Source organism: Falco naumanni, chromosome 9, assembly GCF_017639655.2.
Source record: "Falco naumanni isolate bFalNau1 chromosome 9, bFalNau1.pat, whole genome shotgun sequence".
NCBI classification, from domain to species: domain Eukaryota; kingdom Metazoa; phylum Chordata; class Aves; order Falconiformes; family Falconidae; genus Falco; species Falco naumanni.
Genome location: NC_054062.1, coordinates 36,486,522 through 36,500,591, shown reverse-complemented (window position 1 = coordinate 36,500,591; position 14,070 = coordinate 36,486,522).

The window sequence follows — 14,070 nt, the reverse complement described above, 5'->3', positions numbered from 1 at the left end:
TGTCCTTCCATGACTGAGTGTCTTTATCCCTTTATCCAGCATAGCACTTTGAGTATCCCTGTTGAATATCCCTCCAAAGTTAGAGGAGCTTTATCCTGATAGAGGTGACCGTATGGCTGAATGCAGTTCTTGCGCACTGCTGCCAGAGTCCTAGGATCGTGCAAGATCGTAGGTTTAAAAACAAAATCCTTGCTTTAACTATTGTAGAGGCAGCTGTGCCCTAAGGGTGAATCAATCACTCTTTTGGAAGGTCAGGCAACGTTTATTCTATGATTTCCTCAGAAGATACCTGGGAGTGTCCATTTAATCTAGATTAGTGGTTTCAGAGGAGCCCTGTTATATTAGATGCTGCCTGGGAATGTGCCCTGCAGGCTGAAATGGATGCTGCTGCTTAGGAAAGCTGCCAGATTCTTTTAAATATTTAGAGCAGAAATAACAAACTCTTTGATTGTCTAATGTGTTCTAAATACCATAAAATAATTTGAGTTGCAAAATTGGAAGAGGAAAACAAGAGTATTTTTACCTTCAGCTGGGTAATTTGCTGAGAATGTCATGATGTTTAAGAGGGAAAGCCCTATATGAAATCATCAGTCAGTTTATGTACAAGCCTATTGCTTAGCAACTACACAAGTAAACTTTCACTTTTGACTACATTTTCCAGATCTCATTAGATTAAATAAATAAAATGAACTTTATCTGCAAAACACAGAACAAAACCTTGAGGTGTAGGAAATGTAGTCTTCCTGTCATGTTATACATTTAAATTCACATCTTTAAGAGCAACAGGTGCAGCAGAAATGAATTTGTAATCTTGCTACAAACTGCTAGGATAATGGCAGTTCACATCAGTAAACATTAGCTAACTATGTTTTCTAAACTAACATCTTAAGGTGGTTACAGACTTGCTTACTCCTTAACTGTTGATCGTTTATTCAGTTGATTTCAGGTGCACTCCTTTGATCGGTGTTGGACCAGACCCTTCCAAGAGCTGCTAATTGCACTTAAAGGTTTAGGCCCAAAGACTATTTGGGAAAGTGCATGTATCTTGCATTGTATGATTTTGAAGTCCTCTTTTTATAGCTTTAGAAGATCTTACCTTCTGTAAGTCTACAGGCCTTTGAATACAACTGTTTTGCCAGCTGGTAAAAGTCCATTGTGTGATTCTGAGATGTTAAAAATAATTTAGCTGTAGATTATTTTTTCCCTGTAACAAAATGCGTACTGTTTAGCAGGGCTGAAGATACTTGCTATCTTCAAGTGACAACACGTTGAAAAGGGAAAGCCTCAAATGTGCTCTGCCCTTTTTTTTTTTTTTTTTCATTTAATATTGTTTGTTTAAAGAGAGGCTGTAAGGAAACCCTCTGTAGCTGAATGTTAAATGGAGTAATGGTGACGCAGAAGTCCCAGTGAAGGATTTTCCTTAGCACTGTGTTGGATGAGAACTGCATTAGATACTTGTGATGCATCTCTGTGTGTGCATCTGTGCCAAACCAATGCTGAGATGATTTCAGTGTCTGTCGCACAAAAATTTGAAGTTTTTTGTAAGAATTTCTTATTTTCTGTTGAAAAATTTGTCTACACATCACAAACTGATGTCTATATTAGGTGAATTAATGCATGAAACTGCATTTAAAAAGAAAGGTGGACAGGGGAGGAGGAACAGGAGAGTCCTGCTGGGGAAATGTGGCCTCATCACAGAAAACTGCTTTAATAAAGTGTGATGAAAATACTGAAAGATGCAAACTGTGTTCAGGGTCATGAGTTAAAAAACTGGCATAAAGCAAGGTTAATTAAGACTAGTTTCACTCTGTAGGCCATCTTCAACTGTCTTGTAACAAAATAAATCTTGCTGCATAAAAACATGAAAACTAAGAAATACTCAACTCAGGTTGGTATATATACTGCTATGAATGCAATGTGCTTTTCATTACATTATGGTGAAATAATGCTGTAGGGTTCAGTCAGCAGGCCACTTGTATAAATTTAAGACAGTACTGGATTATCCCTTCATATGAATCAAAAGCCACATGTCTGTTGGAACAATTAGTCCCAAATTCTTCTAAAACTGACCTTTGGTTCTTGCAATATAAAGATACCCTTTTGGTATATGTAGTTTTTCATCATATTTTACTGTTTCAAGAGCTGTTGGAGAACATTCAATGGCTAAGCCGTAGAGATTTCTTTAGGTGGTGACATGAATGTTTCTAAATAGGATTTTTGAAACCTAGATTTATACAGTAAAGGTTGTACAGCAACCTAACATTTTTTTCCTGCACTTGCGGAATAAATCTTTGGATGCTCTGGAAATGTCTATTTAATACAGAAACATAATGAAATAAGAATTCAGGAAGTATCTAAAAGATATGTAAAAAATTGTTAGTGTTCTACTCTGAAAGTTTCTGAAGCATTTTAAAAAGTAAAATACTGTGCACTGATCCCACAGCAGTTCTTTCGAGCACAGGTAAGACTTCATGCTCACAGATGACAAGCAGCTGGCCTGAGGTTTAAAGCTAAAATCAAAATACTGTAAGTGAAAAATACAATGTATATGTGATAAACTATTCCTTGAATGAACCACTTCTTTCCTAAATTAAGGGTATTAGGTGGCCAGCTTGAGAACTAGGTATGTAGTTGGAAGCTGAATTTGAAGGTTTTAGGTACGTAATTTGAAGCAAAGATCCTGTGAGGTGCTGAATACTTCTGAAACTTGCTGAAGTCAGAAATTACGGCCTCAGGACAGTAAGCATTCTGAATCCTGATGTGTTTCAGCAGTTATTAACCTGTGTTCAAAAAGACATATGCGTACATATGTCTATACATATGAAACAAGAAATGAAAGCCACATTATGTGTTCAGGCTCAGGCCAGAGTGAAAGGAAGAACACAGCTTTTCTACTGTAAGAGTTTCCCATAAAGCACATAACTCTTGGGCATATGGAAGCACTTGTAATCCTCTCTAGCCACTCCGTTTCTTGCATTGGTGGAAACAAATGCTGGTTACTTAATTCAGTGGTCAAATACTCATTAATAAGCATTCAGTCTGACATATATGTCTCTGTAGGTACAAAGTGAAAAGACATTGAATGGGAACTCTCAGCTTTAAAAGGCTGGTAATAGCATTGGCAGACGTTACAACTGGGGACTAAATCTCTGTACATCATATTGATGTATGTTTATGAACACGTAAATGTAATGTGGTGTAACAGCTGAAAAGTGCATTCCTGTCTGAGGGTCAAAAAACTGCTTGCCAAAGAAACAGTGAGGACTGACACACTGTAAGAGAAGATGTACAAAATCAAAACAGGTTTTGCAAACCAGCATCATGGATTTCAGTTAAGGTTAATGCTATGTTTCTATGTTGACAGCTATTAGATAAATTTAACTGGTCAAAGTTAATGTGTTTCAATTAACAATTGTATCAGGGACAAGTATGGTCCATGTTTTGAAAGCCTGGGTTGTAGAATCAGAGATCTTCTTCGAGCAAAGATCCATTGCTATTTAACATGTGGTGGAACTGGAGAGATTTAAGGCATGTGTAGCAGAGAGAGGCTGGTGACCTTGAGAGGTCCTGGATGGTAACTCTGATTTTTTTTTTTTTCTTTTTTTCCTCTCTTAATAGGTCTATTCCCTTTCACTTCCTTGGGAAGGTAGAGCAACAGTACTTAAGTTAAATTTACAATTCCTGCATTTCACGCTTCAGTGAGTTGAATTTAATCTTAAAATTCAGCAATTCTTTAGAGAGCAAGTAAATTTTTCATAATACTCATTTGCTAAAACATTTACCGATATTTGCACAGGGTACAGTTTACAAGTTGTTCCTTCAGGAAATGTTTTTAGGCTGACTACTTTTCAACTCATTTTCATGTTGTGCACTTAAAGGGAATTATTTCCATTATCACCTGATGCTCTGATCCTGAGATACTGAATGCAACATCACAAGGGAAAGTGGCTTGAATTGCTCAGACTTACCAGCTGCTTGGTTTTAGGTAATGCTTTCACTAACTTGCTAGTTTTTCTACCTTTTCTTTCACCTTTGTTGTTACCGTTATGCTAGACAGATGGAATCCTGGTGTGCCTGGGAGCAGGTGTCAAGTACCTTTGTTACATGTAACTGGGCAATGTGCTGTGTCTGCTGGGAGAAGTGGGAGTCATGCATCTATCTGCATGTAAGGAACTGAGCTGAGCTAAGCCTGACATTCAGTGTGTATTTGAATATATGCATAGAAAAATGTGTGCTCTCTGCTTGTCTATCTATTGGGGTCTGAGAGGCTGAGACATCAGACGTGGGTTTGATCAACTGGGGATATGGGTGATGTGGTTTTCAGCTACCCACTACCAACTAGTAGTGGGCCGATTTAGTGATTGCATCCTGACTGATTGTGGTTTGAGCCATTTGATTTAGTGATTCAGTCTTGACTGACTGTGGTTTGAGCCATTTTCTGACTATTCTGTATCCCTGAGATCCCCTAAGTGGAAGTGTTTAGTGAGTCTTACACGAATTGAATGGCGACGTGTGATGGAAAGGCTGTTGCTCTTCCCTTTGCTCAAAACTAATTGCACATACAGTAGAGACATCGGTTTTGTTTATGCGGAAGGTTTTTGTGGCTTTTCTCAGGTTATTCACATCTTTCTACAGTCAATGTAGGAAAATACAGTAGATGCTTCTCAGTGAGGCAGACCCAAAGGGGTGTTTGTATTTATACTGAGACTTTGGTCTGTGAGCATCTGTGCAGAGTAGTAGGAAGAATCAAAGGAGGCAAAATAATCACCACCTAATAACAGCTCTGACTCATGGGAACAGACTCCTGAAAAGATCATCCTTGCTTCCCAGTTTCTGCATCTTCCTCTTGTTAGCAATCAAATCAGACTATCAATATTTGATGCTCTTGTGTTTCTACAGATAATTACACTTAACAGCTTTTATTTATGTAAGTGTTGAGGAAGAATTTCATTGTATTTGAGTAATTTTTTCTCCTATTTGTGTGGGACCAATCAGGCAGACAGAACTGTGCTTTCATTCTTTCCCTTGCTAATTTATCTTCTCTATTTTTATCTTTTCCACCAGTTTCAATTAATTTTTTTCTTGGCTACAGAGAACTGTGAGCTTTCAGTGAAAAATCTGAAACAGAAGATAGTGTTTAATCAAAACATTTGTATATTGAACAAATTAATTTCCCTGATTTTATTTATTTCTTTAGATACCTGATAAAAGAGTTTAAGTGATGGGGCTTAACAGTAGAAGCAAATGCTCACAGGGAGAGTTCTGCTGGTTCCCATGGCTCTTGTCTTGGGTTAATAGTATTTCATTAATTTAATTTGAGATCCTATGTGACAGCATAATTACGATATAATAAGACTTAGCTAGGTGGCATAAAATTATCTGCCAGCAAAGCCTCAAAGACAAGGTCACATAGAGTACAAGTAGTCTTCAAAATGATGTTTCTAGAACTAAGTGTTCCATCTACAGAAAAAATAGAACAAGTAACATTTTGATTTTTTGTCACTACTTCCAGCAGCTGCAAAGCAGTTCACCAATATGATTTCTCTAAAGCACTTTGAAAAGCCATTGATGTTAATTTAGAGTTCATTTTTGTTTATGCAGGGCTATATTAAAAAATCAGTTTTGTGGATACAAAGCTGGGAGTTAAGAAAGCTGTAAACTGTTCTTCAGTAATCTACTACATTTGTTAGGGCAGCTCTGAATTTGCTGTTTCTGAAAAACAGAACAATGCTCTGATACTTTTTATGGGATCAATATACAGAGCTGCTTAGTACAGGTGCTTGTAGGTAATAATGTACATTATATAGGCTTTGAAGTTTTTAGATAGTTCCCCAAAATACTTTCTTGACTGTCTTGGTCCTGTTAGTAACCATTCTTCATAGCTGCTTTTGTGTAGGGCCACCCCGTCAATCCCTATATTAAAAGGACTCCTAATTTAAAGACCAGGTTTTTATTCGTCCCCATTATACAGAAAAGGAAAAGTCCCCCTTAGGACTTCATGACCATCAAATGAATTTGGCAAGACAGCCAGTAAAACCATTAGGATATTTGACATGTATTTCATTTATATTCTAAATAGTGTAGCAGCAAGATGGGTCTTGTGACTAAAGCAGACCTGGAAGCCAGATTTATGTAACCTTGAAGAGGTCACTTAAACCACAGCCTCCCTTGTGAGTGCATTGGGACCAGCCCCAATGCGTCGGGGCTCCACAGAGGTCCTGAGCAGCCGTTGCTGGCAATGATGCGAGTCGCTGGGGTTAACGATGTATGAAGTCACTTAGGTATTCAAACATGAAGTCTGCCCTATGCCTTCCTCTATATCAGTCTCCTTGCCTATTAAACGAGAGCCTGCTTTACCGCCTGTATTGAGGGGTTAATCAACTGTGCATTTTTATGAAGTGCCTGGAGATCCTGGGATGTATTCTGCGGCACTAAAAGGGATTTGCTGTTGATACTTCTAGAAAATCAAATAATTTTCTTTTTTATTTTTTTTTTAATTGCACCTTTAAGGGTTTTTTAAATTAAAAGGAATGTTTGTGCCCCTTTCTGACATGAGATGTGTCTTGTTGGATTCTCTGCCTTCTTGCAGGAGATAATGTATTCTTATTTTCATCAAGAATAATTCTGATAAGATCTTCCTACATTGCCATGTATATTATCGGTTTGTGTATGCATATACGTTTATTTTATGGTTTAGAGCATCAACTGAGACAACTCTGGTGCTAGGTGATTTCTGATTTTTTGGTTTGCTCTTAGTTTTTTGTTTGTTACTGCTTTAAAAGGAATCCTAGTCACTGTTGTATGGCAGTAATGTATTCTGCTTTCCTTTGCTGGTTTTTACCTCTTCTTTCAAAGTTTAACTCACTTTAAATTCTGTATAACTCCCTCCTCCTTTGGGTGCAGTACTTCCTTTAGTCATTGCAGTTTGATACTTCCCATGTGAAAATACTTACTGTTTCTGCTCCTGCCTTATTTGAAATGAAAGTAAAGCAATGTAGCAGAGGTAAATCAAAGTACTTTGCTGATGGGGAAAGACTAACTGACAATTACTTTTTAATTAAAAGCTTTAGACTAGTCTTGATCATCAAGTTGTTCACCACAGTCAACTGATTATTTCCCTGGTGTGATTCAGCCATCCTGGTTCACATTCATGTTCACATGTACGTGGCCTGGGAGAAAGCCATCAGGACACAAGTGGAACATTTGAATCTGCTAACGAGGAGCATTAAATTGTTTCTCCTCTTGAACTTTCTGATTTTTATTTAATTTTAATTTTATTTTTATTTTTTGGCCTTGAGCTTGACTCTGTCCTTCACCAAGAAACTTCTAAACTATAATTATAATTCATGATGCAAATCATTATGTGTAATATTTGATTATTTAAGTAATGTCTTTGAAATAGAGAAAGCCTGTCTTCCTGTAAATAGTTAAGAATTCAAGGCAAGGAGGCAACCTCCTTTCTATTCTGCACCAGAGCAATGAATAATGCTTGTCCCTTGCCTTGTAATTCCTCTTTCCTGATTCTGAACTGGCAGTAATTTTGCGTAAGGATGGAAAATGTTAGCTGGTGGGGGCCACTCAATGTGACCATAGTTAGTAATGTCACCCTGAAACAGGCAAAAACGTTCCATAAAATGGAACCTGGTTTACCTTGATTCTTGCTATGATTTAGTTCTACAAGTGCCTATTCACGCTGAAGGTCTGGGGCATTAACGGTCTTTTCAACAGTTCTTAAATATGCTGATTGCCTAGAATTCACATAGAAAAGTGGAACAATTCAATTACAACCACCCTTTCCAACTCCCTTCTGTGCCCCCCACCCAACCCTCCAAAACAAATGCAGACACACACACTCCCCACCAGCTGTCCAGGCAGTGTAAGACCCAATCTGCTGAAGGAGAGAGGGTGTAATTTCTCATTAATGTCACAGAAGCAGTGAGTTGATTTCTTCAGCTTTAAGTTTGTTTCTACACTTTATGTCCACTTCCGTGTTCAATTATTTCCTTTCCTTTTCATTAATAAACACTTCCTAAATAACCAGAAAGGACTAGTACTATAGAGAAGTGGTTCAATTGTGCTCATGATTTTTGTATTTTAATTGGAACTATGTTGACCTTCCTAATGCTAATTGTGGATTTTATATCCCTTTTCATTATTTGCTCCATTTTTCCACTCTTAATTTTGTACACAGGCTTTCAAAAGTATACAAAGATTTTTTTTTTTGTTTGGACCCCTTTAAATTTTCGGAATACTGTATTTGATTCTAATTGATCTATGGAAATTTAAAACCTTGACCAGACTCAAGGCATGTCGAGCTTGGCTTTAAAATGTATACACATATTGCAAATATTGGCAGTTACCCATTAATGACTCGCTCTCAGCACTCAGCTACTACTGCGAGGAAAGGCCAGACAAATATGAATACAACTGCTCTCTGCATAGTTTCTTCCCTTGCCCTGCCCTCTTTTCCTCAAGAAGTATGTTTGTATCTAATGTGAAAAGATGCAAAAGAGGTAGATTAATGGTGGTGGTAATTTAGCAGAATATCAAGCGCACACTTTCATAAATTGTATCTGCTACCTTTTAATTCTGGTAAAGGATATATATGGAGAAATCCTCTTATGCTAATCTAGTTTCTGCAGTGCTTCATATCTTGGTACAAATATATTTTAAATTACAAAATGTAACGGTATTTGCCATTAATAAAATTCCGAAGACTATATACATAGGTACCACAGGTTGTCTGCGGAAAGGTTTGTCAAGTTGATTCCTTTCAGTACTATCAGTACTACTGTTTTAATGGGATATCTTCCAAATATATTCCCATTTTAAAGCTTAACTGTTGTCTTTCAGTTCTTTATAACTGAATGGGAAGTAATTTTGTATCAAGAGATTTAGGTTATGGTCTGTAGTAATGGAACTGTCTTTTTTTCAATTTAGCAAAATACCATTAGGAATTAATTTATGGCCTAACTACATTACTGAATCATAGAGGTATGTAGGAATGTTACAGTCTGGGTACCCTTTCCAGCAAAGTTCTAAAGATAATTTTTAAAGTACCGACACTTTCCTCCTTCATTGCACTGTAACTCGTATATATAAATATGATTTAGGGAACATGTTTTTACTGGAGATGCTGAGGTAGCAAAACGTACAATTACAGATAACACTCAACAATGTGACACTGCGTGTATTGGATGCAATTTTGTGTTGCATAAGCAGCAAATGCAACAAAGGATGGTTACTTTAAAGTGAAATACGTAAGATCCTACCATCCCTTAGTACAAGTGGCAAAGCCTGGGGGAGGTAGTTCTGCTTGACTGAAGATTAAAAAATAGGTAAAAGGGGCCTGAATAAACATGTAAGATCTATATGGTACACTGATGGACTATGATGAAAAGCCTTCATTTGTGAAAGAGAAAGTTTTGTTTGGTAGTTATGTCACATTTACATAAGTTCCTTATTTTTTTGATAGTTCGTCAACAAATACGTTTGTTTAGAAGTTTGTTGTAAGTCTAGGGGATGTGGCAACATAACCCCCCCCCCCCCCCCCCCCCAAAAAAAAAAAAAAATCCCTCCTCACCCCAAAATTCTCCAAACAACCCACCACCAAAACACCATGATACTTGAAAGAACCCTTCCCACCCCCTTGCCCTGAACCACACCCCCCCCCAAAAACAAAACAAAACAAAAAACAACCAAAACCCAAACACCTCAGGAATGGAAGAATGAGGAATGTCTTGAAGTCAAACTATTTTTGATTGTATTTCAGTGATGGAATATGCTGGCATAACTCCACTGGCATGAGGTGACAGCAGGGATAGTTGAGAAAAGGGAAACCCTTGTCACTTGACACCCTTCAGCAATAAAGGATTTCAGTCACATTATTCATGTTAGCTGCTGTCATGCTGTAGATGGTTTTGTGTAGAACTTTATCTGAGAGACTTGATCATGGTAAGACTAGGAGCATGGTATGCATTGGGACCAGTTGAGGTTAGATTCAGTCACCTTTTTTGATTGGAGAATAAGAGTAATATATGACTTTGAAAAAAATGGAAGAGTTACATTCAGCACATGATAGGGATGTCTGGAAATGGAAAAGGGAAAAAAATCATAAAGGCACAAACATTGGAAGGGAGCTGAAAATGAAAGAATGCAAAAAGAAAAGAAAAAAATTCAGGGAAATGCATGCTCTTATTAAGCTTTCTCGCAAGCTGAATTGTTGGGGGTAAAGAAGGAAGAAATTACTGCAGACCTTCTGGTTCAGCTCCTTCCAGTTACTCATTTTATGTTATAAATGTGAAATCGGAGCTCCCTCAGAAGTTCCAGCAGATGTCTCAGAAGCTGAGGCAGCAGTGAGGCAAAGGCAATGCCTCCCTCCTCTGCACTGCACTGTTGTGCTGCTTCTGAAGAAGGAGGACTCAAAGCCCTTCTGTCTTTGCATTCTCTATTATGTGTGAAATTACGTTGCTCTTTACACTGAGGAGGAAATAATCCCTGGAGTGCCTTGTCCATACTGAAAGATAAATTAATAATTTGTAAATCTATGTTTTCTTAATCTGCCTTGTGACTTTTGTAATTTCAGGCATGCAAGCTATTTGTAAAACACTGCATAGTGGAAAGAGCAGTGCTTTACCTAGACGTGTGAACAGCTCTTCGGGTGTCAGGCAATGGCATATACTATATTTAACTCAAGAGTAATTTACTAATAGCAGGATTTCTGCCTAGTACATGTTACCTCCTGAAGCCCAAGAAACTGGGCTGATTTATGTTCAGGACCTGGCCCCTTGCTGCTGTTTCAAATCCTTTTTGCTGTGGATTGTGATCTGGATGTTAATTTATCAAAGTTGGGATTCACAGGTCGCAGCATTACAGCCAAGCTAAAAGAGTCTCATAAAGAAGGGTACATTCATCTTGTGACTGCATGTAAATATTCTGAGCTCCTATAGCTTTAGCTAGATGACTGTATTATCTCATTAATCATTTTTTGAGGATTTCTGTGGTGTTGTTCTCTCTTCTCAAGGATAGACAAACATTTACCACTTCTGTGATCAATAACTGAGTTATTGGAAATTATAGTGCTTATAAACTGAAGTAGCAGCATTGCTGTCTGCTGTTTTTGTTGGCTGGCTTCTCTAAGACAGTCTACAGGTGAAAAGACAGGGTGTAAGAGCTGGCCAAAATGTAGACTTGCTGGATTTGAGAAATCTAATTTCAAAAATAAATTAAGTTTGGACCTAATGTCTTACTGGCTCTAAGCAGTGATTTTTCTATCCTTTCTTTTAACCTCTCAGGTGTTGATTCTTTGCAGTAACATATTTAACATCTGCTGTACAGGGGCATCCAGCTCTTTCAGCTGTGGAGAACGGCCCAGGCAGTCTTGCCAGAGCGTGCAAGAGCAAGGCTGCAGGGTGGGAAGGGTGGATGCCCTGTGCCAACACCTTTTCTCAAGGTCCTGCTGTGCTGCTCCTGCCTTTTCTTGCATTGGAGGCTTGCTAAGAGAGCTGATGGTGGGCAGTGACTGGGTACTCTGGTATCATCCATATGGAAAAAAGCTGAGCAAAATATTTCTCCACTGACTGGTGGGCAGTTTTACTGGAGCTAATAACTTTCAGCACTCTGAAATCACAGGATAGCTGCTCCTTCTTCCTGCATGGAAAGACTTTATCCAAACAGATTAAAACGAGGACTGTTGCAGCTGTGTGAGAAACTAGGCATGCTGGCACTATATATGTGTGTGTCTGTGTATGGTTTTTTTTTATTTCATTTTTAAATAAAGCTGATTGTGCTCCTGACAGCTACCAAAATGTGAACAGGACTGTTGCCATCATGCCTTGTTTCTCACTCAGGTACAACAGTCCTGGTTTTAATCTTTTTTGATATCCTCTCTGCATGCTTGGGAAGGACTGCAATTGTTTCCCCCCCTGAGTGGTTGGTTCCCTACTCTGTCCTTTTCTTCCTAAAGGAAGCCCTGTTTAGCAACCCTACCCATGCTTTGTAATTAACCAAGTTAAATTTGTGTATTGCAATTTCATTTTCCTTAAGTGAAATCTTTTGCTTACAATACTGCATGGTTGATTTTAACTAGATGTCTTTTCCCATCTCTCATCTCTCCGTACAATTTTAAAAGAAAACACAAACTATCAAAATGACCTTACAGTTCTCAGAAAATGCTAATTAATTTTTTCTCATAAAAGCAACAGAGAAAATCATAGTTCTAAAGTAAATAACCAACCAGAGAACATTAATGTCCTCAAAAGAAAAATAACGCTTACACTGACAAAGGAAAAACACTACAATCAAATTTGAGTAAACTGATACACAATGAGTATGAACAAAACCCTTGGAAAGTGTCTTGAAAAATAATTGACAGCATGTAGTAGCTCCTGTTCTCTAATGTTGGTTTAAAACGTTTCTGACATAGATTGTTTTCTTACTGAAAAATTAGTGTTCTGGGACAATGATTTTTGGTAACACTAGTGGACGTTCAGTGTAACCTTTCAAAATGAACAATGTGTGCTTTATTTGTTGAGCTAAAGAGATATGTTTTGTTTTGTTGTTCATTTTTTTTTCTTTAAGTATTAGGGAAAGCCTGTATTATATATTGAATTTAACAAAGATTAAATTGTCTATATTATTCATGCTGGGGGATTTTGGTGGTTTGGGTTTGTGTGTGTTGTGGTTTTTTTTGTGAGTTTGGTTTCTTGTGTTTTGGGGTCTTTTTTGGTTGCTTTTTTGTTGTTTTGTTTGGTTTTTTTCTTTCCTCCACAGCAGTTTATATAAATCAGTTCAGAAGAGTAAAATGCTGGAGAAGATGCTCCACTTGGCTGTCCCAGCAAGAGGTTATTTATGTTCACACAAAACAAAATTTGAAGGATAAATTGCATTGTGTGATAATTTGTAGGGTACCCATTTATGGCCACTGAAGTATTCCTACTTTGAAGTCAGATCACTGTGCTATAACCAAAGCTGAATGAAGAGTGTTTCTCTCCTCGGCCATTTCTAACCACTGAGATGATTCCAGCTTGTACAGCTGCTCAGCGCAAGTGGTGCCCTCCAGCTTTTTACCTAAACGGCTGTGATAATCAAGGGTCTGTGTTACACCACACATGGTGATGGGGAGACTGCCTTTTCTCGTCCAGTTTACTACTGCTAAACAATGTGAACTTTGCTTATAATTCCTAGCTCCAAGAGTGTATGTGACATCTTAATTAAATTTGGAGAACAGCAGTAAAGAATATAACCAGCTTTTGCATAAGCTTTACAACAGCACAAGCTTTCACTTGGCCCAGTTAATCAGCCAAGTGATTAATCCTAATCATTATGCATATCAGAGCTAGAATACCTGATTATGCATATGCAAGCTATTCATTTGAAAGAAATAGTTAGAAAATTTGAAGTGCATTGTTACTAGGCAGCTGTCTGCCACCCTGCCACATGTTGGTGGCCCCCTAAGTTAAGGAGGTGGTGAGCATGTGCTCTGCCAGAAAATCCCATGTAGCCAAGGGGACAGAGGGATAAAGCTGCAATGAATTAACAGCCTGCTATGGCAGCTTTAGGGGCTGCAGTTTCCTTTCCTTTATTTTGGAAGCCCCTTTTATACCTATGTCTCCTGGATCATTTTATCTTGAAAATGTGTATCTAGAATGTGAGTCCTCATGGCTTGTTGCCAGCAATGGAGGGGGAGGAGGGCAATTTGGCAAGTTAGTCACCTTCTGCCCAGTGTTTTTGTGGATTGCTTTTGGATTTATCAAATGCCACCCCACCCCCCATACTTGTGATTTGACGTTTAAAGGCCATATTGTGTGAATTAGGGAAATCACTGGGAATGAGAAATGAGCTGAAAGGAAAATTGATCGGTAATTAGGAAAGTTAATTCACTGATGGCAGTGAGCCTGAGATTTATCCTGATGTACTGCCATACAGCTAGTGTAGATGTAAATAAAGCAAATTGGAAAAAAAATCTCAGAAGTCCTAGTTACAATGACATGGGTTAGGATCTTTAGGCTTTTCAACAGGGAAGAAATATTTACCAGAATACAGATTTCATTAATTCTGTAAATTATATAA